The 25,329-nt window shown below is 39.0% G+C and overlaps 1 protein-coding gene across 1 annotated transcript in view; it reads left to right on the top strand.

Annotated features, from left to right (window-relative positions):
- Window positions 1-25,329, top strand: part of ADAMTS16 (ADAM metallopeptidase with thrombospondin type 1 motif 16) — a 1,625,291-nt gene that overhangs the window by 613,638 nt on the left and 986,324 nt on the right. The window lies entirely within an intron of this gene.

Raw genomic sequence — 25,329 nt, 5'->3', positions numbered from 1 at the left:
ATGTGTCAAAGTCTCATTAGATGGAATGTTTTGGATGGCAGGATATGAAGTTTTTTACTAGAAAAAAGACCATGCTTTTTATTTTTGATAACTCCTAGCATCATTGTATACTCACTGATTTAATTGTGTATTTATATAGTTCGGAGCCAACTGCTCATGTTTTAAAAAAAAAAGGTCAAGATTTTTTTCAGTGTGTTTTATGCACAGGAGGGAAACTGCAGCACTGTCTAGGGTCATGAAAATGACTATTTAAATATGGTGGACAGAGCTGTCCCATTATGAGTACAAAACAATAAAGAAGGCATATGCATGATAACATAATTGGGACCACCAGTCAGCAGCAAACAAGAAATAAAAAGGATGACAGTAGAGATGAAAAGTGAGAGAAAGCAGAAGTCATACAGCTAAAGCAGATAGACCAATTTACTAATCCAGTTTCAGGGAAAAAACAGACAGGACTGCTACTACTGGAATGTTCACCCAAGTGAAATATCAACAAATTGCCATGCATTTCTAATTAGAAGATTATTTACAGAATCAACCCTCACCTTTCCCCCCTTACCTGGCCTTCTTGCAATGGCTCTCCATTTCAGATAAGCATATTTTCAAACACTAAAACTTCATAAAATAGAAATCACTATTTATTTAGTAGGAAAGCATGATTTTACCGGAAAGGGATATCCTACATTTCCAGAACTATTGTTGTTCTTGTAAAGGAAGCGATAAAAAAATGTTCTTATGCTGAATAGATACTACAAAAAAGTCTATAAGTCATATAACAAAGGAACATAGTCTTATAATCAAATGAAAATGCAATTTTTTTTTTAACAACAAAGCCTTTATATAATATAATCTTATAAGCTACATATGTGAAACCATGAACCTATTTAATTATTCAGATGCAAGCATCTTTTTTATTCCTGTTATAAACCAAACCAAATTAGCAGTAATACAGAATTATTCTGTTACAGCTAGATTTTATGTAATCAATGTAATTTTTCCAAAGTATCATAAACTTATTTTATGTTCAGTTAAGATTGTAGGTTTTGTTTTCCACTGGTCTGAAATTCTGCTTAACTTAGTGACTGGAAAAGTTCTAATCAAATACACTATATTAGACCCTGTAGGCTTCAACTCAGAAATCATCCAGTGCTTATCAGCTAAATTTACAAAAAAGTAACTGTAATAGCCTCTATATTCTAATCTCTCTGTTACAGCATTTGACCACTATGTCTGAACAAAGTAGGCATCAAGTTTTACTGTGTTCACTGTAACTCCATCTGAAAGAAGTGAGGACTTTATGTGAACCTAAGCAAAGAATCAGAAGGACAGCAGGTGCTGTAACAACCAGAACAGCACTGTTTACCTTGTTTGCATGATGAGGCTTTATACTCATTAAAGATGGATGCATGGGGGAAACAGCTCGGGGACTACATCTCATTAAATATCCTGCCTGCGGCTGCAGAAGGGATGGCAGAAAGTGCACATAATACTGCTTCATGACTGCTAGGACAAGGAAATGTAAACATTGCTTGTTTGTAGTGCTTGAGATGCTGCGATGAGACTCTGTGTGATCCCACATACACAGTATCAGTTAGTAGGAAATGTTATATGTAAGCCTTAAAGGGCTAGATGCATGTGTATTCTTGTTACAATATAGCAAGCAGTTGCTACAGTTTACACCACACACAGAGTGCTGCAATTTTTGGTACTGCTATAAAAAGAGATTGGGATCGGCAGATCCTCAGCGCTTTGCACCCACTAGAGCTGCCCCTCTCACCCTACCCTACCTCTTCTGGTGGTGCACAAACAAACTTAGATGACAGACAAGACTAATGCAGGTGGTGCTGACACAATCAGGGAGGGGGAAAACTAGAGAAAATAGGCATCAGACACACAGAAGAAAGTCAATGGTGATGGGGAGGATTGGACAACACACAAGGGTGGATATAGTCTGAAAGGAAAGGGAGCACCAGAATGTGGGACAAAATGGGATATGCAGCTGCAGTCCCTGCCAGATATGACCCTGTGGGTCTTGTTACCCCAGGCTCCCTCACGACTGGGCCCTGGCTCAGATGGTAAAGCCAGTGTGGGGAAGGCATGGAACAAATTGAGTCACTGGAGGGGTGTCTCTCCAGCCTGTCAGTAAGCCCCACCCTACTTGTTCCTCCAACTGCTGCTGGATGACATAGGAGCCGACTCCTGTGCCACCTCCACTTTCAGATTAACTTGCACCTTCTAAAGCAGGGTTAATGGCAGTGTCAGTTGCAGGTGTTGCTAGAAGTGTGGAGGTGACAGCAGCAGATAGACATACTATTGAAGATAGTGCTGGTGACAATGGTGTGTTTGCCACCGGTAGTGGGCTTACAGGCCTTGATATAAATGTCAAATAAATGTGAGAAAAACATAAGTAACTAAATACATCAATGTGCATAATTGAATGGATAGTATGAAAGAGACTGGGGGATAGAAAAGGACAAATACAGTGAACAAATGTAGCTAAAGCATAACCTTAATCTATGTTATATGTACTATAATGCAGTTGCAGGTGTTGCTAGAAGTGTGGAGGTGACAGCAGCAGATAGACATACTATTGAAGATAGTGCTGGTGACAATGGTGTGTTTGCCACCGGTAGTGGGCTTACAGGCCTTGATATAAATGTCAAATAAATGTGAGAAAAACATAAGTAACTAAATACATCAATGTGCATAATTGAATGGATAGTAAGAAAGAGACTGGGGGATAGAAAAGGACAAATACAGTGAACAAATGTAGCTAAAGCATAACCTTAATCTATGTTATCTGTACTATAACGCAATGGGCAAGAAACATCCACCCAGCAGTTTAACATCTATGAGGCAGGGTACAACCCATAGGGGACTTGAACACAAAGCCACCAGTGCATACAAAATGAAAGACAATGCATTAGCAAGCTGAGTTACATATACAGTCGAAATAAAGCCTTCAATGAAAAACATACTAATAGTGTGTATACTGTATATCTCACAATTGCAGAAATAAAGAAATAATATGCAGCTCAGGCCAGCACGTACATCATATTGTCATGGGCACTGTAATTAGAAGGACAATTGAATATCCACTGGAAATTATGTGCAATGCCACAATAAATGCAAAAGGGCTGGGATCAGAACCCACAGTCATCAGCATTCATAATGCATCAAGTCAAAGCCTCACACTGTTGCGCTACCTACACAATCTTACTAAGGACTGTAGGTAAAAATGTAGCTGTGTCATTAGTCCAGAAAGATAAATGATATTTATTTATTTATTTAACATTTGTTTACCGGGAAAGTCCGACTAGGACAGAGCCTGTTTTCAGTGGAGGCCCAGGGAGAAATGCTCCTGTAAAGTATATTTGTGAAATTTGTACCAAAAACATACTGACTACAGCTCTTACATAATTACTTATGAAATACAGTTTCTGTAGTAATGTAAATTACAACAAACACAAAAATTGCCACACAACAAAGATGTCAAATAGTCTACCAAGTATAGTATTGAACTCACTAGCAGCATAAAATTAGAACAGCAACAGCTTAAGATGTTGTACAACCTATATACATCCACAGAAGCATGTACTCCACTGATCAACCATGTAGTACTTCTGTTCAGTATTGAATGTGCAACCTAAGTGCCCTTACTTTATACAGCAAGGGCCAACACCTGTCTCTCTGTATGCAGTTCACTCCCTATATGGGCAGTTGCAGTTTGCAAAATAACAGGTAAAACAGAAAATTGTCTGAACTGATAGGGCAATGGATATTTCCTACAATTCCTGTTGCACTTGCATTAAGCCATGACCTAAGCATCTGAAACACCTTAGTGTTATAGGATAGCTGCTAAACAACTGACAGTCTACAACATTAATTCACCTTGCTTGTATGATAAAGATTTAATTGCAGCCAATGTCACCACTTGTAGTTGTGGCTAGTCCTGTCACATCAGTTTGTTCTAATTTGGCATATTCACAGGTAATTATTTATTCAGCATCACCACTGGGAAACTACCACCACCTGAGGTTAGAGGATTTGATGCCTCTGTGGATGATGCTAGCATGGAATGTAGCCACTGCATTTCCTACACGTCCCATGCATTCAGCCTCTATGCCTGTGTATACCCAACAAACAAAAATACAGAGGGATGACTGCATACTGGGAACACACCACGCAAGCATGTACAACACCTCATACTGGGCACATTGTACATGTGCAGGTGGATCCATTGGGCTGGGCAAGACAAACAGAGGTGCGATCGCTGGGTCTTCCTGGAGACATTACCACCTTTTTCCATAAGTTGGTGTGTCAGTGGATGCAGTTCAGTAACTGTGCAGTCCCATAATGGAGTCACAGTGTAGTACCCCCACAGCTGTGGTAAATTTGGTCAAGCTGATGCAGAGTATGTGGGGTGATCTCTATTTAAGCAATAACCGATGACGTGGTGTGGTATATTGAAGATTTATCCACGGTTGGCATGATTAAATAAAGCCAGCCATGGGTAAATTTCAATATACCACAACCACAGAGTCGGTTATTGCTATTATACAATGACATTATTTAAGAAAAAAATACTTACTTTTCCTAAATAATGTCTTTGGATAACGGTGCATTACTGTTCTTCCGCCGGTGGTGGTATACTGCTTCCTTGTGTTGCTGTAGTGCACATGCGTATGTGACTTGCATTCCCATGCATACCCAGTACATCAATGCTTTGAAATGGAATCAACAGAGAAAAGAAAGTCTCCGTTGCTCTGTTTTTTTCTTTTTTTTCCTTTATTAAAAAAAATTTTTGGACACTTTATACCAACGGAAAAAATTCCAGGTGACCGGCCCTTTTTCCATTGGTATATTGTGGGATTTTCAATGGGCACGCTGGCCAATCAGTGTGCACTTTTTGGAATATTAATGGAGGTTCATTGTATAATAGGGAATACCCCATATAATACTATTTTGATAGACTAAGTAATCTACTAGAATGTGCCTTGTCCGCTTAAGGTTGCCTGAAAAGTATGAGGCACCATTCTAGATGCTGTTCCACTGGTACATCTAAGGATAGTGGTTATAATAGTCATGGATGAGGCAAACCACGATCATGCAGCGCTAGCACTTTAACTACTTCATCAGTTGTGTGAAGGTGTTTACATCTAGGAGAGAACATCCTTGGGTTCGTGGCAGTCATGACAGTGGCAGGTCTGATGATAGATCACAGCACTTGAATTTTTTGGTTTTCAACATTTTGGATTCTTTATCCAAGACTGGCTTACCTCAGTGCTGGTCCTGATTGGCTTTTTTGATGGATCACAATCACACAGCATGCTATCATCTAGCCAGAGGCATTGTACAACCAATACTCCTCCTGCTAGAGGCATCTCCTGTGGATCGGTGCATGCATGGGGTTTTAGTCCCCTACCATGCATGTTCTGGACCTTTCCACTAGACATCACGCACTGCTCAGGTTAAGTCTCAGTAGACACATAGACACAGCACTACAGACCACAATACATCTCACACACACACACACACACACACACACACACACACACACACACACACACACACACACACACTTCCTGAGGCAGTGGGATTTTGAAGCACATTTCCCATGATCCCCAGTTAAAACCAGCCCATACACACACCTGCCCACTTTCTCCTGCATCTCCTCTGCTCACACGCACACACACACACACACACACACACACACACACACACACACACACACACACACACACACTTCCTGAGGAAGTGGGATTTTGAAGCACATTTCCCATGATCCCCAGTTAATACCAGCCCATACACACACCTGCACACTTTCTCCTGCATCTCCTCTGCTCACACGCACACACACACACACACACACACACACACACACACACACACACACACACACTCACACACACACACATACACACACACCTGCCTGTGAAAGGCATCCACACATGATCCCTCCCATTCCTGTGTAGATAATAATGTCTTGTTATTTGATATTTCTATGTCTGATGTGCCGTGTGGCCATCCAATGCATGAATGAACACAGACAAGGTTTCATTAGCAAGCACAAGTTTTACTGTAGTGTATCTCCTTTACTAAGCTTTCCTAAATGCTAAAGCTATGAGCAAGTTGCTGCCTCTTTACCAGTGCCACAGCATGCTTTGAGCACCTCCATCTTGCATTGTTATCCTCTGCAGCTGGTCTCTCCACTGACTCTTCATCTGACTCTGCCTCCACTGACTGGTGTTCTCCGTTGCTCTCCTCCTACAGCTTGGCCCCCTGTTGTATCTAGCTCCTCAGTATCATGCTGTGTAACATTGTACCTACTGTAAATATTTCTGGACAAGTGCCAGGATCATACTGCATAGCACCACATGATGGTGAAAAACAGTGAAAGCATGCATTCAACTGACTAGAGATATGTTCACTCATATTCCTAGTATGTAAATGTGTAGACCTGTACCTCTGCTGCACTTTGTTTTATGGGTGCCTTCAGCCAGGGTTCCAGGAAATATACAGCACTTCCAATTAGATGGCCCGGGGAGAAATTAACCCTTGAAAGCATTGATATAGGTCACAGTTTTGCCATATGTGAGAGTCATGAAGTCCTCCTGGTTGGCCTGCACACAGATTGTGCATTACACCCTGCTCATTGCAGAACAGCTGGCAGTTGATGAAGTGATGACCTATGTGCTTCATGTACCTCCATCCCAGATTCCCAGGAGGGTTTTTCAATGAAGGTAAAGTTTATAGCTCCCAGAACCTCAGGAAAATGGACTTCACAATAGAGGTCCTGCATAAGATTGTGTGTCTCCACTGTGGTATGTGGAAACCACATGTGCCAACCTAAGTGCTGCAGCATGACATTGAGGGGCTGATGGTGTATTCTCAAGGCAGATGCCTGAGATACCCCCAGTGTTAACCCAATAGATTACCGGAAGATCCCTGTAGCTAGTACATGTAAAGCCATACATACATTTCCACTGAGATATGTAGTCCATACCTCATATGAGGCTACAGATGAGACTGACACATGTTCACTGTGTCCTGATTGGTGTCCCTAGCCACTTGTTAGTTGTCCACAATGTCCTTATCATGGAGTGCATGATAAGTTAAGCATGGTCATATGACACTGCACCTCTCTCGAGTGACTTGTAATGCTGTGACTCATGTCTTTAATTAGCTGTGGAATAAGTAACTAGATGGAAAAGATATAAAATTTCAATTAAAGAAGTCACTGCTAGGAGCGAATATTGTTGCAGAGAATGAAGTGTCAGTTGCAAGCCCCATTTCTCTGTATTTTCATATATTTAAGCAAACACTTCTTTAAAAATGATAAGTACCTCACAGGAGTTATGATGATGATAACTGTTATTAATACCTTGTTAGCCATGGATGTTCCCAATACACAGCACCTCCTGAGTTTTCCAGACTGCAGTGCCTCTAATTACCTGCAATCCTAACTTACTGTTTCACCTAAATTTTAGTTTGGGCTAATCTGTTTGCACGTACCCAGCTATCTTTCTCACATCTAGACCTCTAGATGCTTCCCCGAGCTTTTTCCCATCAACTGTCCTATCTTTGCAATCATACACTTGTAGTTAACTTTACTGCTGTTATTCAACACTGTGGCTGATGTACCACCTGTTTTACAATGCAAATGTATAAATAAATACATGCAAACATTTATTTCCACCCTTCCTAACCTTAGTAGGAAAAATGTTAAAATATTGCCTGTTAAACAGAGCTGAGATGAATTTGTCTTCCTGTTCAGCACTGTAGTAGAGCTTTTTTTGACAGCTCTACCCAAGTGTAGATATTGTTTTGTCATGTATACTTTTTTGTATTTAACCTTGAAGTTCCTCCTGAATTTCAAGCTGTTCCTTTCATTCATTCATTCCTTCATTCATTCATTGGCATATCATGCTTGTTCTACCATTTATCCATAAAGTTAACTACATATGTATACCTAATATAAATTGCTTAAAATCTACTCAGATCATTGCTAGTGGAATACCTAGTGGAACACTCATTTCTCATAATTTGTTTATATTACTGGAAATAATGTCATCATTTACTAGGGCCTTCACATTTAATGTTTACAACTCTGGTTCTAAATTGATTAATCACTGAGTATTAGCAGCATGGTCACCGAATATTCTATGGTAAACTTTAATATGTTGGACTGAATTTATAAAAGAAAGAGAAAAAATAGTCAGGTGTAGTATGCTTCTTAGGTTTTAAATCTATATGGGCATTCAAAAGCTGTTTGGCATCTTATATGCCCAGTAAACAATCAGCTCATGAATCATTAAATAATGCACCTATTATGAGTAATGACAATAACAAACTGGCAGATTTTTAATCAGACATTAAAGTCTCCTATTAAAGTAATATTTCTGTTATATAATGAGTGCAATAAAGAAGATGAGTATTGCAAAAAAAAAAAAAAGATACATACATTTCAAAAGGAGCACACTTTGATCTTATAGTTATTAACTGCTTATTTTTCATCACCTTCAAAAGTACAGTTCTACCATCCTGATCTGTGGCTTAAGGTATAGTTTTATATCATTTCCATCTCAACTAACTTATTACTTCTAGAATTAGTAAATATTTTTTATAATATCTGATGGTAGAACGAGGGCAATACTTACCATTTGAAATGTGTAATTATTGTAATATTTAAATTCCAGCACTTAAGTTCATGAAGTATATGAGAATGGAATGGCTTTTTTATTTTCCTATTTAAGCCATTTATATTTGATGCAATTTTACACAGCTTTACAAAATCTTAGACTATGCATAGTGATTGCAGGAAGGCCAGCAATTTCCATTCTCTACCTGTCAGTGAAACTCTTCTGACCATTGAAAAATAGTAAAACAAGAAATTTGACAATTAACCAATGTGTAAATAAACAAATAAAATAAGAAAAGAAATATGAAAAAGTGAAAGAAAGGAGAAAAAAAATCAGAAAAACATTTAAAATCCAAGGCCATCAATGAATTCCCAAGTCTAGCTGGAACACAGGTGAGGAAAGCTACTTCTGCTCCATTGCTGGGGAAGAAAGAAAGAGACTATCCTTTATACTTGAGTTAGAAAATGTCTGGAAATTAAATTTTAGTTGATACTTCTTTTTGCAGCATTTGTTTTCTTATTTAACGATGGGTTTCCTCTGCTTCCATTATGAGCGGATGAAGTTAAACCCACTGAAGATCAGAAGTCTCTAAATGTATTCCCTGAAAATACAGCCAAAATCATATTTTAACTGTTTTTTCCAGCAAATAAGCCACCCACCCCATACCCCGGGATCTTATATAAATCCACAATTGCACCAACTTAAAGGAGGAGGGAAGTGTTCCTGTGGAGGACCTCTTATGCTTGGCCGGCTGAATTTTAAACTAATGACTCTCAAGAATTTAATGTTAGGTCAACCATGGGTTACCCATTTCAGCTTAGCAATGACGAACATTGGCAAATTATGATATATGTTAATAGCAGACTGTTATGTATAATCCTGCTTTTATTAAAAATTTTCTAAAAGTTAAAATTTTGTCACACAGTAATGAAAAGCTAGCAGTAACTGTTCTTTTTACACCAGGCTAACTAATGAATAACATCAAATTTTATGTTATTCTGGGACATATTTGTGTTATATTGTAACAGCGGCTTTGGCAGTATAGCTTGTACTTCACATCAATGAGCTACGAATTGTCCAAGTCTTCAGAAATACCAGTAAATCTTACATGGTATTTCCTTGCTTACTGCTTGTTACAATGCTTGTGCAGGTAAATCAAATCATATTTTGTTTCTGGTCAAAGTTTAGTTGAAGATTTTCAGATTCCCCAATGTTTTTTTATTTTTTTTTTTGGCTTTGTTTGCTTGAGAACTATCAAGTTTAATGTAATTATTCAGTAACAGTACATGATTCGCCTAATTTTCTAATGTCACCAACACGTTGAGAAGGAATATTTTATGATGTATGTTCATTAGCATACCAGAAATGCTAAAATTTCCCTTTATTACTTCACTTTGTGTGGTTATTGCTGGTATAACCTGGTCCGGAACACCAAAGGCAGAGGTGTGTCCATATTCATTAAGGATATCCACACCTCCAGGCTAGTTGTTCAGCATAATGCAGCCGAGGTTATCCAAGTGCAACTAACTCTGGGCAAAGCTGTAATCCAAATTGTAGCTTGATACAGATCCCCACCATGACCCAGGATTCCCACTCCTCTTTTCTTGATGTACTGGAAAATATTAGGGTTCAACCAAACACCCTAATAATGGGGGACTTCAACTACCCCACCATTAACTGGGAAAACTTCTCATGTACCAACTCTTTCGCTCAACGCTTTCTGGAATTCATAAACTCCAATGCCCTGGATCAACTTATCCACACCCCCACCAGGGGCAACAGTATCCTGGATCTAGTCTTTACCAATATGAGTGACCGGTGTTCCACACCTGAAGTCAACGCCTCATTGGTCCGCTCTGACCATAAGCTAATTACCCTAGATATCCACATCCTGCCTCCACCCCCCATTAAGGAAACCATGGTAAAAAATTTCTCCAAAGCCAACTTCATGCTTCTTAAGACAGAAGTGGTGAACTTCATGACAACCATGCAGATGGACAATACAGTTACGACTACTGAATCCTGCACAATTGCACTTTACAAGCACTTACATGAGTGCATGGATCGTGCTATTCCAAACAGAACCAAGACGCTATCCTCCAAAAAAAGGAAGCCAATCTGGTGGTCCCCTGCCATAAGCAAACTGTACAACAGAAGAGGGAAACTCTTGCAAAAGAGAGTAAAATCCCACGAGTGGAGGAGCTCCCTGGTCAGCCTCAGTAAGAAGATGCGATCCCTGATAAAATCCTCCAAAGATAGTTACAAAAACAAAATCACCACTGATTCTAAAGACAACCACAAAGCATTCTATAGCTATGTCAAGAATCTCAATGGCAACACTCAGATCTACTCTGAGTTACAGCACAATGGCACTAAATCTACAGACCCAACTGATATTGCTAACATCCTGGCAAATAGGTTCAGTGCTAACTTTACCCCCCTCTCACCCCCTAAAGAGCCCATCTCTATACCGGAAGAATGCAAAGTTCCTGTAATCACAGCTGCACAGGTAAAAACCACACTCTCCAAAGCCAAGAATACAGCATCCATGGACCAGACAACATCCCAGGCTGTGTTCTACACGAACTACAGAACGAACTGGCACCCCACCTAAGTACCATGTTCAATCATAGCCTCACCTCAGGCTTTGTGCCTGCTGAATGGTGCACAGCAACGGTTATCCCACTCCACAAGGGGGGAGCCACTACGGACCCCAGGAACTACCGCCCCATTAGCCTGACGAGCCTGGTCTGCAAGGCCATGGAATGTATCATCATGGAACTTATAAACAAAGACATGGGTAATCTCCAAACTCTGAATCCCACCCAGTTCGGGTTTGTAAAAGGCAGATCATGTCTCCTAAACCTGATAGACGTCTTTGAAGCAGTCAGCAAAGCCGTAGACAAGGATAAGGTGGTTCACACAGCCTATCTAGATCTTGCCAAGGCTTTTGACACCACCCCCCACTCTGGAATTATAGACAAACTCACTAAACTAGGTATAAATCCCTATGACACAAGATGAGTTGCCACCTGGCTCACTGACAGAACCCACACTGTGAAAGTACAGACTCCAAATCCGACTTCAGACCAGTGACAAGTGGAGTACCACAAGGTTCAGTCCTGGGTTCTCTCCTGTTTGGTATCTACTTCTCTGAAGTGCAGGCTAACACAGAAGGTCTTTGGCTAACGAAGTTCACAGATGACTGCAAACTAGGAGCCATAACTGGAACTCCTAACGATGTGGACATCCTACAAAAGGGCCTCACTGAGACAGATGCCTGGTGTCAAAGCCATGGCCTCAAGCTCAATGCCAAAAAGTGCATTGTCATCCCCTTTGGTAAAAACTCTGTATCCATGAACTACAACATAGGCGGTAGTATACTTAACACCGCAAGTGTGATAAGAGACCTTGGGACACAGGTGGACAGTAGTCTCTCCTTTGATAATCACATTGCCACAGTAGTTAGGAAATCCTTCTACATGGCACACCTCATCACAAAAGGTTTCTCATCCAGAAAAAAAGAGGTCATTGTTCCCCTCTACTCATCACTCATTAGAACCATTATAGAGTACAATGCCCCTTTTGGTATGTACCTCACAAGACATCAACAACAACTGGAAAGGCCGCAGAAATACCTCACAAAGAAGATTGCCGGCCTTAAACAGATGCCCTACGCAGACCGTCTCAAAAAACTCCAGCTTTACTCCATCACATATCGCCTACTCAGAGGTGATCTCTGCCTAACATACAAAGCTATGTCAAACCCAGAGCTGTTGGACATGCTCCACTTAAAGAAATCCCAATCCCTCCGAGCTACACGCTCTAGGGACCTAAACCTTGTCACCACATTAAACAGAACATGCCGAAGGGATAGATTCCTGTCCCAGAGACTTCCCATACTCTGGAATAAACTACCTATCTATATCAAACAAAGCTCCTCATTAGCACTCTTCAAGAAAAATCTTGATGACTGGATGGGAAATAGGAAATTCACCCCGGGGGTCACCTCTGTGGCTCTGCTCGACAGTGGCACAGGAAAATAATTTTCTTGGGAGGCAAAAGCCAGGGTACCTTTTTGGCTGGGCTTGTATAGTCCCCAGGGCCGATAGCCTAGTACTTACCTATGAACCTATGAACCTATAACAAAAGTGAATTGTCAGGCTCACATGTTAAATTTAATAGTGAATACATGAGGAATGTTATATTTACAATTCCTTTCTATGAGAAAAATCTGCTTTGTGTGGTTTATTTTCTTCAGTTTCTCAGGCCACTACTCACTGTTAAAAGTGTGTGTTATGATTCTGCTGGTGTTCAGGGCTCTTGCCACTGGGTCTCTGTTGAGGAAGTCTACTTGGCTGCAATGTCAGAACCTCCCAGAAGATGCTAGAAATGAGATTTTAATTATTTATTTATTTATTTATTTTTGGATCCTCTGATGCAAAGGTTATAAAAAATATGATGAGGGGGTAAGTCGATACAGGGAATCTATCAGATTTTTCAGCCCTCCTTCTCCAAATTTTTCAAGGGATTTTCTGCCTCTCATTCATTTTGGCAAAATAAATAAATAAACAATCTCACCAAAATGCTGGTAAGCAGACCTTTAAAAAACAATGACAAAGAGGTCCCAAAAAGAAAGCAGGACCCCCCCCCAAACAAAGGACAGTCAAATAGGTCAGAATTACTGTCTAAGGGATCTTGTCCTCCCAACTCTGGCAGTCCGTTTTCCCTTCCAGAAAGTCTGAATCTTCATTCTCTCTAACTGCAGTTATAGCTAGTAGACTACATGGTATCAACATATGTCCATATTTCGATGAATTATCTTTGCAGTTAAAGTGTCACAAATCTCTCACTTGTTTGAGAAATATCTGCATACTGGGATACCAAGAGAAAAAAAAAACATTGACTCTATCACACAGGATTATGCTTAGTTCAAAGAGCTTTTCATTCACAGGAAAAAGATCTATATCTATTCAGGGGTATTCCACTCAGACTTTGGCCACTGTAAAGGAATGCCTCAGGATTCTGGGTTTCATGGCATGTATGATTCTCATGATACCTCTGGTAAGGCTCCACATGAGAAAGAGAAAATGGTGTCTGAAGTTTGTTTGGTCCCAGCACTGACACCCTTTATCTTTTAGATTCCATATGTGGGATTTGTGAGAAGAGAAACCACTTGGTGGAGACATCAAATATCCCTGGATTTAGATCTCCCCTTCTACTCCATAGCAGTCAGTCACCACGAGGCCTCACACTTTACATGGAGAACAGCGTCAAGGGAGATCAAAGTACAAGGCAATCAACTCTCTGAATCACTTTTGGTCTCTAGGACTATTTCAGGTTGCTACAGACAATGCCACTGGGATGTGGTACATAAACAAGCAAGGGAGAACCAGATCTTGGCCCCTGTGCAGACTAGCAATGTTAGCATAGGATATAAGTTTCCAGCACAACCTCCCTCCACAGCCATTCTACATTCCATTACAGCAAAACTGTGTAGCAGACAAGCTGAGTACAACAAGGACAGACCCTCATGAATGGAAACGAGATTGGGGGTCTTCCAAGATTTGATCCATCTGTGGAAAGTTCCTGAATTAGACCTTTCACCTCTTCTCTGAAGAATCAGCTAGTAAATTTCTGTTCCAGGGCTCCATGCTGGAATACCTGGATGACAGATTCTTTCTCTTTTTCCTGGAAAGGAATGTTCCTGTCTGCCCGTGGATCTCCTCTTTTAAGACATTCTCATATAAAGATGTTTTTGAAAGGAGTATTGCATAAGAGACCTCCAAGAAAATTGGTGGCTTCACCTTGGGATCTTAATTTTGTGTTAAAAATGTTACACTTGTTCCATTTAAACCAGCTCATCTGGATAACTTGAAGCTCTTAACATGGAAACAGTTTTATAGATTGCTTTAGTGTCTGTAAGAAGAATATATAAGTTGCAAGCTCTTATGCTCAGTTGACCTTTATCTTATTTTCAACAGAGATGATTTTCTTTTTGAGATCCAGTCTTTCTTTTGTGTCTAAAGAGGTGTCTGAGTTTACTTTAAGCCAAATTGTCCCGATCCCCTTCAATAAAACACATCACACCAAATGACATTTGACGACCTTTATTACATTTCCATAACATAGCTTTGATCACCAACTTTATTAATTACAACTATTTATGATATAATTGATTCTAAATACATCACAACATCCTTGTAATGTTAATCAGGGCAGCGTACCTACTCACCCTGCCCCAGTAAGCAGTGTCCATACCTCTACTCACTTTACTTATGAAGCAGTGTCCCATCTCACTTCATACACCATTCATTGTAATGTTAATCAGGGTAGCGTACCTACTCACCCTGCCCAACAAGCAGGGACCATACCACTACTTGCTTACTTCACTTATGAAGCAGCGTCTCAACTCACTTCATACACCATCCATTGAATTACCTTCCACCAAATAAGCACCATCCTTACCTAAGCTTGCTTATCTATTCAGCAAGCTTCCTCCAACTAGTAATTTCCTTTTCCCAGATCCTTGAAATGAACCTCCAGACAGAGGGGGAACAGAAGAGGGCAAGCCTATCCCTCTTCTCCGCCAACCAGCCTGACCAAGTTCACGCCAAAATGTGATTGCTTAACCCAACTACACTAGACTAAACCTCTTAAGTCCCTCCCCATCATCATCTCATTTCCTCTCAACCATCCCTGCCTCCACTTAACCCTTTCACCCCCTCAAACCACTTAAATCCCCTTATTATTAACCTAACCCTCCCCCCATGAAGATGTCCCGGGACAACTTAGTTTGTTGCCAAACTTCATTTATCCATCTCCTTCTATTCTGTCATGAATCCAAAAATACGGGAGACAGGATATTTCATACCTTGAATGTCCACAGATGATTCAAGTACTATCCTGACAAAAACAAATCCTTCAGAACTTCCAATCAATTGTTCATTTATTTTAAAGGTTAAAAAGGGGACAGCTTGTGTCAGTACAGACTGTTTACAGGTGATTGTCTCAGGATATTGCCTTTTGTTATTCCTACTACATCAGAATTCTAGGTAAGATCAATACATATTCTTCTAGTGCCTTGACTTCATCCATAGCTCTCAACCTTCCATCTCCAAAATGAGGAACACTCGCCTTCATAATGTGGAACAAATGGGCAAAACGTGGAACACATACTAATGGATTTGTAACAACTTCAGCTAGGAAGGTCATAGGATGCTTAAAATATGCTGGTTTTACTTATAAAGAAGATCCTTTAATGAATTAATATGATTAATTTTTATTTACCATGGATTTCACTTAAAAAAAATTCCTAACACTGAATTTGTGACAGACTCTTTCAATGTGGAACTTCGAGGAACTTCAAGGACATGAACTTTTTAAGACCCGAAATGAGGTATGTTCTTCGTAATGAGGTACACTTGAGAGGTATGACTTCATCTATGACTTTATGAAAAGGATTGCACTCTAGAAATATTACATAAACAGCAACTTGGCCGTCTTTATGTATATTTACAAAGCACTATAAGCTATATGCCTTTTCCAGGTCTGAGAACAGCTTTGCTAGGACCATTTTCCAGGGATTTCTGGACTCTTCCCTTACACCTCCAGGTTGTTCTAAGCTATGGTAATCTAATGTATAGCTTATACAGTCGTATGAGTAAACTTACCATAACAGTAGGTGTTCAAATGATCACTGCTGCAGTAGTTACTCCCTTCCTCTTTCTCCCTTGTTTTTTTTTTTTTTTTTTTTGTCTTTTTATGCCAGAGTCCAGACATTTGTTTTTTTTTTTTTTTTTTTTTTTTGTTATTAGCAATGTCCTTTTCAGGGATCAGCCTTTTCTCTCAGTTGGCATGAAAGCTCTGAATGGGTTGGACCCAAACTGTCTTTTATTCAACACAACTCAAGCTGACTAAAGATTTGGGTGTGCAGAAAGTGCCCAGAAGCTTTAGACGCTAACCAGCTGTTATATCCTATGCAGTATATAACCTATATAGCTTAGGCTACTGAAGCAGTGATCATTCAGATATCTACTGATATGTTAAGCTTGCTTACACAACTGTACTTTTTTTGAACTGTTACTCTTAATTTACATTTTGGTTTTAGAAAGTATTGGGATTCACATTATCATGGTTTGCACTTCTGATGAGTTGTATTTGTATGTGAGCAGTCTGCATTTTGAGTGAATTCTGACTGGGCAAAACAGAAGAAAAGTGTCATATATTTTAGACATTTAATTTGTATAGCAATCAATAAAGCCTTTGCTGCCTTGAGCACATTGATAATCTTTCCAGGTCAGTTTTTATATACTGCACTGTTTTCTTTAAATTAGAGGATATGTATTTTGAAACCACAGAACTTGGATGAATATCACTGAATTAATATGGCTATCTCAACAGCACAAAAATATCTGAAGTTCATGGTGTTGCTTTTGTACACCTGCACAAGGCTTGAGTTTCAATTGTGTCATCTTTATGATCTCCATTAGTGTTGCAGCAAATTGTCAAGTGTCTCTCTTTTTCATATTCATCATGCTTTATTTTTGTATTTATATTTTACTTTCATTTTGTTTTGCATGGAAGTTCACATAGACATACATAGTTAATCTGTTATTTAAGACTCAGGGGAGTAACTGTTATTTTTTTTGTGTTGCAGGCACAAATTTCAGGGTTCAGTCTTTACCTCTGGTCACTGTCTTTGTGGAGTTCACATATTCACCCTGCACCTGTGTGGAGTTCCTTGCCTTCCATAAATATGCCTGCATGCATGCATGCATGCAGGTGTGTTTCTGCCTGAAGGATGGAATATACTGGGTTTAAACCTAGCCCTCCCAGATCAACATAAGAGGTTCTGCCAACAGAGTGCAGCCAAAAAAGTACAGAGTCATAGACACTAGGAAAAACTCTAGATGGTGCCTATCTGGGGAATAGTCTTGTGGACCAAATGCTATACGCATCCACTGTAGTGTGCAGTATCATCTAGATAGGAGAACACAGAAAACAAGTTACATTCAGGACTGCAAAAAGTGGCTCTAGGGGTTTTGTTCACATTGACTAATTTTACCAAAAAAGGGATATGGATACTTGCCATTGCTTAGAGAGTTGAGCAGCTAGCCTTCTGTGCCTTATGCCAGGAACTCATGCTAATGGTGGGGGAGATTCACTTGACCAATGGCCAATATGTGCCCTCTATAAAGCGCAGCAGCTGTGTGTCTGTAGTTCAGTAAGCCACATCATTTCCTAGTGTACATTGTACTTGCTCCTATCAGAGTGCACAGCTTCCTCTTATTGTGCATCCTTTCCTTATGTTTAAACTGTTGGCCAGGACCCACAGTGCCACCAACTTGCACTGTGGAGAGTCTGTTATGATGTGTCCTCTTGAATTTATCTTTCACTTTCATAGTGATACTTTGATAATTTATTCCTCTACCATGAAAAACACAACAAACAGACATGGACATGAACACATACAGACAAGCACACACAAACAAACAACCATCTCTGCACTCACAAACAGACACACACACACACACACACACACACACACACACACACACACACACACACACACACACACACACACACACACACACACACACACACACACACACACACACACACACACACAGACATACACACCCACACTCTCACAAAAAACTGTATGTATATTTGGGTGTATGTGTTGTGGTTCATGGCTGAACAACACAACAACCCTAAAATGTACATATGTGGCTGTGGATGAACTTCTTACATGGAAGCCCAGTAGAGCTTTGAACTACAGCATTGTGGTAAGCTCACTCAAGTAGAAAAGTCTATAATGACATTCAGATCCTACCTCAGAAGTCCGGAAGGATCAGCTATGTAAAAGGGTGGAATGTGGAACAAAGCAGCTGGAAACCTGTGTTTTTCTCTTGTGGAGAGGACAACAAGGATCCTTTTAAATTTTTATTTATTTATTTAACATTTATTTATTGGGGAAGCCTGACTGGGTTTGTTGACCATTTTCAGCAGAGGCCCAGGGAGAAAAACTCCACATACAAACAAGTACACAGTATAACAGCACATAAGTTATACTGATAATAAAAAGCAATTATACAGTATAATACTATACAATAATGATTATCAAGTAACATACAAGAAATGTTTGTCAACATTTTCTATGCTTTAGAATAGAAGGTTGTAGACAGAATTTCAGGGCGGGTTGAGGTGGGGACATGTTGAATAAGTTCATCCAGATGAGGAGCAAGAGCATGACCAGTTGTTATTTAGATGTCTCATTAGTGGGTTTTTGAATTGGCCAGGGTCTAGGTGTTTAGAATATTCTGAGGTGTAGAGTTCCGTACTTTAGAGATGTGGTTGAGTAAAGTGAGTCTCCAAAGCTGTTGGTGGATTTTGTAACTTTTAACAGTAGTTTATCGGATGATCTTAGTGTCCTCTTGTTAAGATGGATTTGTATTAGGTTGTGTATGGCTGGACATTTGTTAGGTTGGTATACTATGCAGTGGTTATGATAAGATGGCTTAAGATAAGAGGTTAGGTAGTTCGAGCCATTTGAGTTGTTTTAAGGCAAGGTAATGATGGGTTCTGTGAGGTAGGCTGGCAGCAAATCTAGCTATTTTGTAGAAACATGTTTCAAGTCTGCGCAACAGTTTTCCGTAGGTTTCTAGATGTAGAATGTGATGGATAGTAGGTGGGTCCTTTTAGATTGCTTGTCTGGAAGAGTTAGTTAGAAAAGACTTAATCCTGTATAGAGTACCTAACTTAATGTAAGCCTTTTTTATTTCCAGTGATATGTGTTTGTCAAATTTTAAATTATTATCAGTAGTGGTGCCTAGTAGTTTAGTTTCAGTGATTGGTTCAATTAGGGTGTGGTTGGATGAGGTGATATTAAAGTCCTGGCTGAGGTTGTTTGTTCTGTGATTGTTGCTGGAGAATAGAATTAGCTTGGTTTTGTTGGTATTTAGGATGAGCTGATATTTATCTAGAAAGGATTTAATAGCAGTAAAGGATCTTTGGGTAATGTCTTGTAGCTATGGTAAGGAGGGAATGGAGCAGATGACTGTGGAGTCGTCTGCATACTGTATGATGGTAGCAAGGTTAACTGCAGTATGGAAGCTATTGGTGAGGACAGAGAAGTGCAGTGGACTTAGAATTGACCCTTGTGGAACACCTACTGTTACAGGAAGTAGAAAAGAGAGATCATTTTCCACTTGATGGCTTGCTGGCAATCTTAGAGGTAATTCTGGAACCATGCTAGGGCATTTTTTGATATGTCAAGGGATGCTAGTTCTTGTAGGAGTTGTTTGTGGGATACTGTGTCAAATGCCTTTGACATACTTAGAAATATCAAAGAGACCATTTGACCGTTATTTTTTTAGTTGATTTACAGTATTGGTAAACTGTAGCAGGGCAGTGGTGCTACTGTGGCCTGGCTGAAATCTGTGTTATGATTCTGCAAGGAGCTTATTAGTTAGTAGATGCTCCATTAGCTGTGAGTGGACACATTTCTTTAAAATTTTAGATAGAGGGGATAGTATGAGTATTGGTCTTTAGTTTGAAAGTTCAAGTGAAGAGCCTTCTTTTTGGAGAGGGATTACATAGGAGAATTTCCAAATTTTTGGTATGTATTGTTCTGAGATGAAGCCAATGATCAGAATCAATACTGGGTAACAGGTGACATCAGCTGCTAGTTTGAGGTATTAATTTGGTAGTTTGTCAGTGGCAATAGCTGTAGGTTTTAGCTTGTTCAGTAATTTCTTTATTTTGCTTATTTGGATGGGTTTGAGAGTCAGTGAGGATGGGATGCCTTTGGTTACAGGTTGAAGGATTTGTGGGGAGTTGTTTTTGTTTTTTATTTGTAACATTACTGAGTTTATGAAAAAGGAGTTAAATTGGGATGCTACACAGTCCTGCGAGTTATGGGTATTCGGAGATGGACTGCAAGTATGGCCTGTATGAATAAGTTGTTTTGAGAGTGCCCCAGAAATGTTGTGGGTTATTTTGATGTTTGTGTTGCATTGTTCAGTAGTACTGTTTTTTATCAATTTTGGTTTGCTTTTTGCAAATATTTCTTAAGTGATGATATCTGTCAAGGGAGGCTTTTGTTTTGTTTGCCTGATGTTGGTACCAGTTTGTCACTTTACTTTAGTAGTTGTCTGGTTTCCTTTGTGAGCTATGGGCAGCAATTTGTTTTTGATCTAATCTATGTAGTGGGGGCCAGGGTTAGTTAGTATATCAAGAAATTTATTTGTTGAAATATTGGACTACTGCATCTAATGAGAGATATTTTGGTGGGGATCAGTAGCAGTTTTGGAGCAGTTGTTTAAAGGTGTCTTTGGAGAAGTTCTTTGTGTTACACATTTGTTTACATGATATAGTTTCTGTGAGAGAGTTTCAGTGCCTTAAGATATATGTTAGTAGGTGGTTACTAAGGCTGTCTGGCAGACAACCTGAGTGATTATTAAGCAAGGGTTTGTTTGTTAAGATCCAGTCGAGAATTGATTTTTTTGTTGCTGTTTTTGTCTACCCTAGTAGGTGTTTGGATCAGTTGGGAGAAACATTGTAAATTTATGTATTTGGAGGGGTTTTCAGAGGTATAGGTTTGCCAGTCAGTATTGAAGTTACCAACTATTATGTTTTTTGGCTAAATGAAGTGGATGCCCAGGACAGTAGGTTTCTATAGTAAGTGGGTTGTTGTTGGGTGGGATGTATACTGCTAGTAGGGTTGTCTATTATTGTAGATTTTTAGGCTAGTAGTTCAGTGTTGTTTAGGCCTGGAGGTTTAACTTGTAGTTGCTCAGAGTTAAGAGAGTCCTTATATATTATTGCTACACCTCTACCTCACTTATTTGTTCTGTTTGGTCTTAGAATGTTTCAGATAAAAAGATGCTAATCTTGTCTAAGAATGCATCAGAAAAAGAAAAAAAACATGCTCAGTCAAAAAAACAAGGTAAGTGACTTTTGGTGATGGTGTGGTAATAAGAATATAACTTCCCAGTTGCTTCAGAATTGTTATTGATAGCAAAGTGTTTGTAAACTGAGAAGTCTGTGAAACCTAGAACTTAAAAATGTGAAGGCAAAGTCTACTTCTGTACTAGACTTGGCAAAGAAATGAAGGAAAATTCAGACAACTGGTAGATTTACTGAAGATGCTAACCATAAAGCTGGTTAGCATGGCACATGATGAATAGAAGATATTGTTGTTAGAAAGTTAACAAGAATATTGTAGGGCATTGGAGCTGATGATATACCTTGGAACAGGATAGCAGTGTGGTGTGGTAATAAGAATATAACTTCCCAGTTTTTCCAGAATTATTATTGATAATAAAGTGTTTTTATATTGAGAAGTCTGTGAAACCTAGAACTTAAAAATGTGAAAGCAAAGTGTATTTCTTACTAAACTTGGCAAAGAAATGAACGAAAGTTCAGACAACTGGTAGATTTACTGAAGATGCTGACCATAAAGCTGGTTAGCATGGCACATGATGAATAGAAGATATTGTTGCTAGAAAGTTAACAAGAATATTGTAGGGCATCGGAGCTGATGATGTACCTTGGGACAGGATAGCAGTGTCCTTTGAAAGAGGAATAAAGTAAAGTAAGTGCCAGACTTGCTGTATAGCTGAAGGAAAGCACATGGAAGCAGAGGTAGTAGGCACATTAAAATTTAGTGCATTGGGGGACTTCCAAGTTGGCTGCACATTAATCAACAGGTTAACTTCAGCTCTGCTAGTGCGAAAAAAGAACCAAGATATAAAAATTAATAATTCTGACAGTTTTAGTAAAGTTTAGTTACTGGCTAGTAAGTACAGTGCTGGAATGCCAGCAAAGAAGAAACTTAGAGAGCCTTAAAGAAAATCAACTAGAACAGGTGAAAAGAAAACTCTGACTAAGAAGAACCCTACAGAGGTTCATTAAATAGTAGTTCAAGCTCCAGGTTTGGTACAAGAGATGGCTTCCTGGAATTTAGAGGAAATAAAATAAATCAAATGTACTTAGACCTGAATCTAATAATTGAAACATTGAATGAGTACAGCAACTTAAATAACAAAAGTCTAGAAAAATGGAGAAGCTTTAAACAGTTATTCAGATGCACTGAAAAAACTGCAAATAACAGAGGTCAAAATGAAGAAAAGGCTGGCTAAGTATGAAACTGCATAAGAAGAGTGGTTTCAAAAATAATAGAATTAGAGGACAGAGCACACAAAAAAACCTGAGATTTTCTGCTGTACCTGAGAAACTGGAAGAAAGAAAATGAATTTTATAAAAGCACAAATAAGCAAATAGACTGGTATTCTACCGCAGGAACTGTTAATTGAAAGGACATATGTGCATGCTCCAAACTTGACCACGTGAAAGCAGTCAAAACCTGTGTTAGTAAAAATGCAAGCATAAAGAACTGATCCTGGCAAAACTGTGGAAGAAAAGAAACGTATTCAAAATTGGAGATAGACGAGGTTATTTAGAAAATAACTATTCTCTGTACACCAGCGAGAAGAGAAACAAATTTATCTTGTCAGTCAGGGAATGTTGAGAACAGGTGTGATATTAAAGCTGCTGTATCTAGCTGTCTGCAGAATATTTTTTGAGGAGGATTAAAGTACTTTTTTGATGCAGAGTAGGCTAAGGAAGAAATAAAAAAGTTTGTCCAACAAAAAAGTGAGCCGTCAAACAAAAAGGGAGTCTGCTTTTCATTTTCTGCTAATAAAGCCCATAGAGAGACTTTGCTAGAGTAACCTTTTCCAGTGTCTCAAACTAAAATGACTGAGAGACAGAAAAAAGCACAGGAGTTGGCTAGAAGAATTGGGAGTACCATGGACTTGAAAGAAAGTCTGGGGTTGTGAGATGGAGATGAACAGGAAGAAAACCAGCAACACTGAAATTAATGAATAAATGCAAGACCGTAAAGCATCAATCACATTTGTGAAGTATGGATTTACAAGAAAAAAGTGTCTGTCAAGGGATGGATTTTATTGACTTTGTTAAACTTGCTGGGGGATTGAAAGTCATGCACCCTACATCATCTCATTAATGTTTGGATGGACACTAAAAGGAAAACAAAACATAATGAAGGAAAAAAGAATAACTGTAAGAACAACATTTTTTTTGTTTTTAACAGTATTTGTATAAAACATTTCCTGATATAAATTGCAAGTTATATAGCAAAGCATTCTCAGTGATTGTTATATGTGATAAAGATACTAAAGGAAGCAAGTACTTTTTTGTTCTTTCTTAGTTTTGAAATGTAGGCATTACAATGTAAAAAGAGAAGAATGACTGAACAAAGTCATGTTCAATTTAATATGCTGTAGTCTTGGGATGTTGGGAAGTGGTGTGGTGTGTTCTCTTAGTTTTGCAAAGGCAAATTTCTGAGTTAATGCCCTTGGCTTAATCTAATAACAAGTTTATTGTATAAACATGTGTGCTATAAAACTAAGAGAACATTCTGAATGTAATGAAAACTTTTCCTTTAGCAATTAAATGTTTAGTGTGAGTTGAGAAGTCTTCAGCTGACTGTAGGTCTTGGGAATAAATCTCGAGAGCTTTAGACATTGTTTACTGAGAAAAAATGTATAATTAAAAGGTAGCAGGGCAAACAGCTTAGTAAAAATAAAGTTTGAAATTATTGGATGTGAATAAGAGACAGCAGTTTTCCTGATACCTAAATACCTCGATGAATTTACCAGAACAGTGTATAATTTAGTTTTATTTAAAGATAGGCAGTGCCCTTTTTTCTCAAGGCTAAATGTTAATGTTTTTGAAAGCATACAAGCTGATTTTCACATCTGTTGGGAATAAAGATAAGACAACAATAACCAGCAATTAGTGTAAGTAGAAGCGCAAGCGGAAAATGCCGTTTAGCATGGATAACCTTAATTTTATGTTAGGTAACGCCTGCAGGTGCAGCTGTCAATTTAAGACAGTTGTTGCTATCAGGAAGTTTAAACTTCATTATTTGACTAATAATAATACTGCCCACAGTGATACCTTACTAAAAGGATACAAGACCTAAACAGCATATCCTCCATGGGCAGACTAGTAGCCCTATCACTATACTCCATATCGTACAGTCTGCTAAGACGTGACCTGTATCTGGCATACAAGCCATCCTGTGACCCAAGGATGATGAATTTACTGCATATCAGCAAATCAAATGGCATCAAAATACTTGGACTAGGGATGTAAACTAATTCTGCAACATCAACAGAATGGGTTGGAGGGACAGGTATATCTCACAGTGGATACCTCTGCTCTGGGACAGACATCCCATTCACATAAAACAAAGTTCATCCCTGTCCATATCCAAGTTCAACTTGGATCTTTGGCTAGAAAACAGAAAATATAGCCCAGGACTGCTCCCTGTACTGCCAATGGACAGAGACAGTTTCTAAATGCTTTATCCCATGCATGGATCCCCTCACATTATCTGTTATGATCCCAGTTGTTGTCATTAGGGGTAATGTATAATAATCAACCACTGGATTGGTAAGGCTAACCTCTAACTAAATGGGATAGGTTAATGTGAACACAAAAATTGGAAAATGGCTATGCTAAAAATGGCCTGCAAGGGCCACTAGCCTTGTACTTAACTATGAACCTAGTTTTTATTATAATGAAAGAATGTTAGCAAAGGAAGTTATGGTTTCACTTGTCTTATACCACTAGATTATGTTTATATTTC

This window comes from Protopterus annectens, chromosome 3.part0 (assembly GCF_019279795.1).
Source record: "Protopterus annectens isolate FY-2018-M chromosome 3.part0, PAN1.0, whole genome shotgun sequence".
NCBI classification, from domain to species: Eukaryota; Metazoa; Chordata; order Ceratodontiformes; family Protopteridae; genus Protopterus; species Protopterus annectens.
The sequence above is the reverse complement of the archived record's forward strand: the minus strand, read 5'-3'. Positions and strand labels throughout refer to the sequence as shown.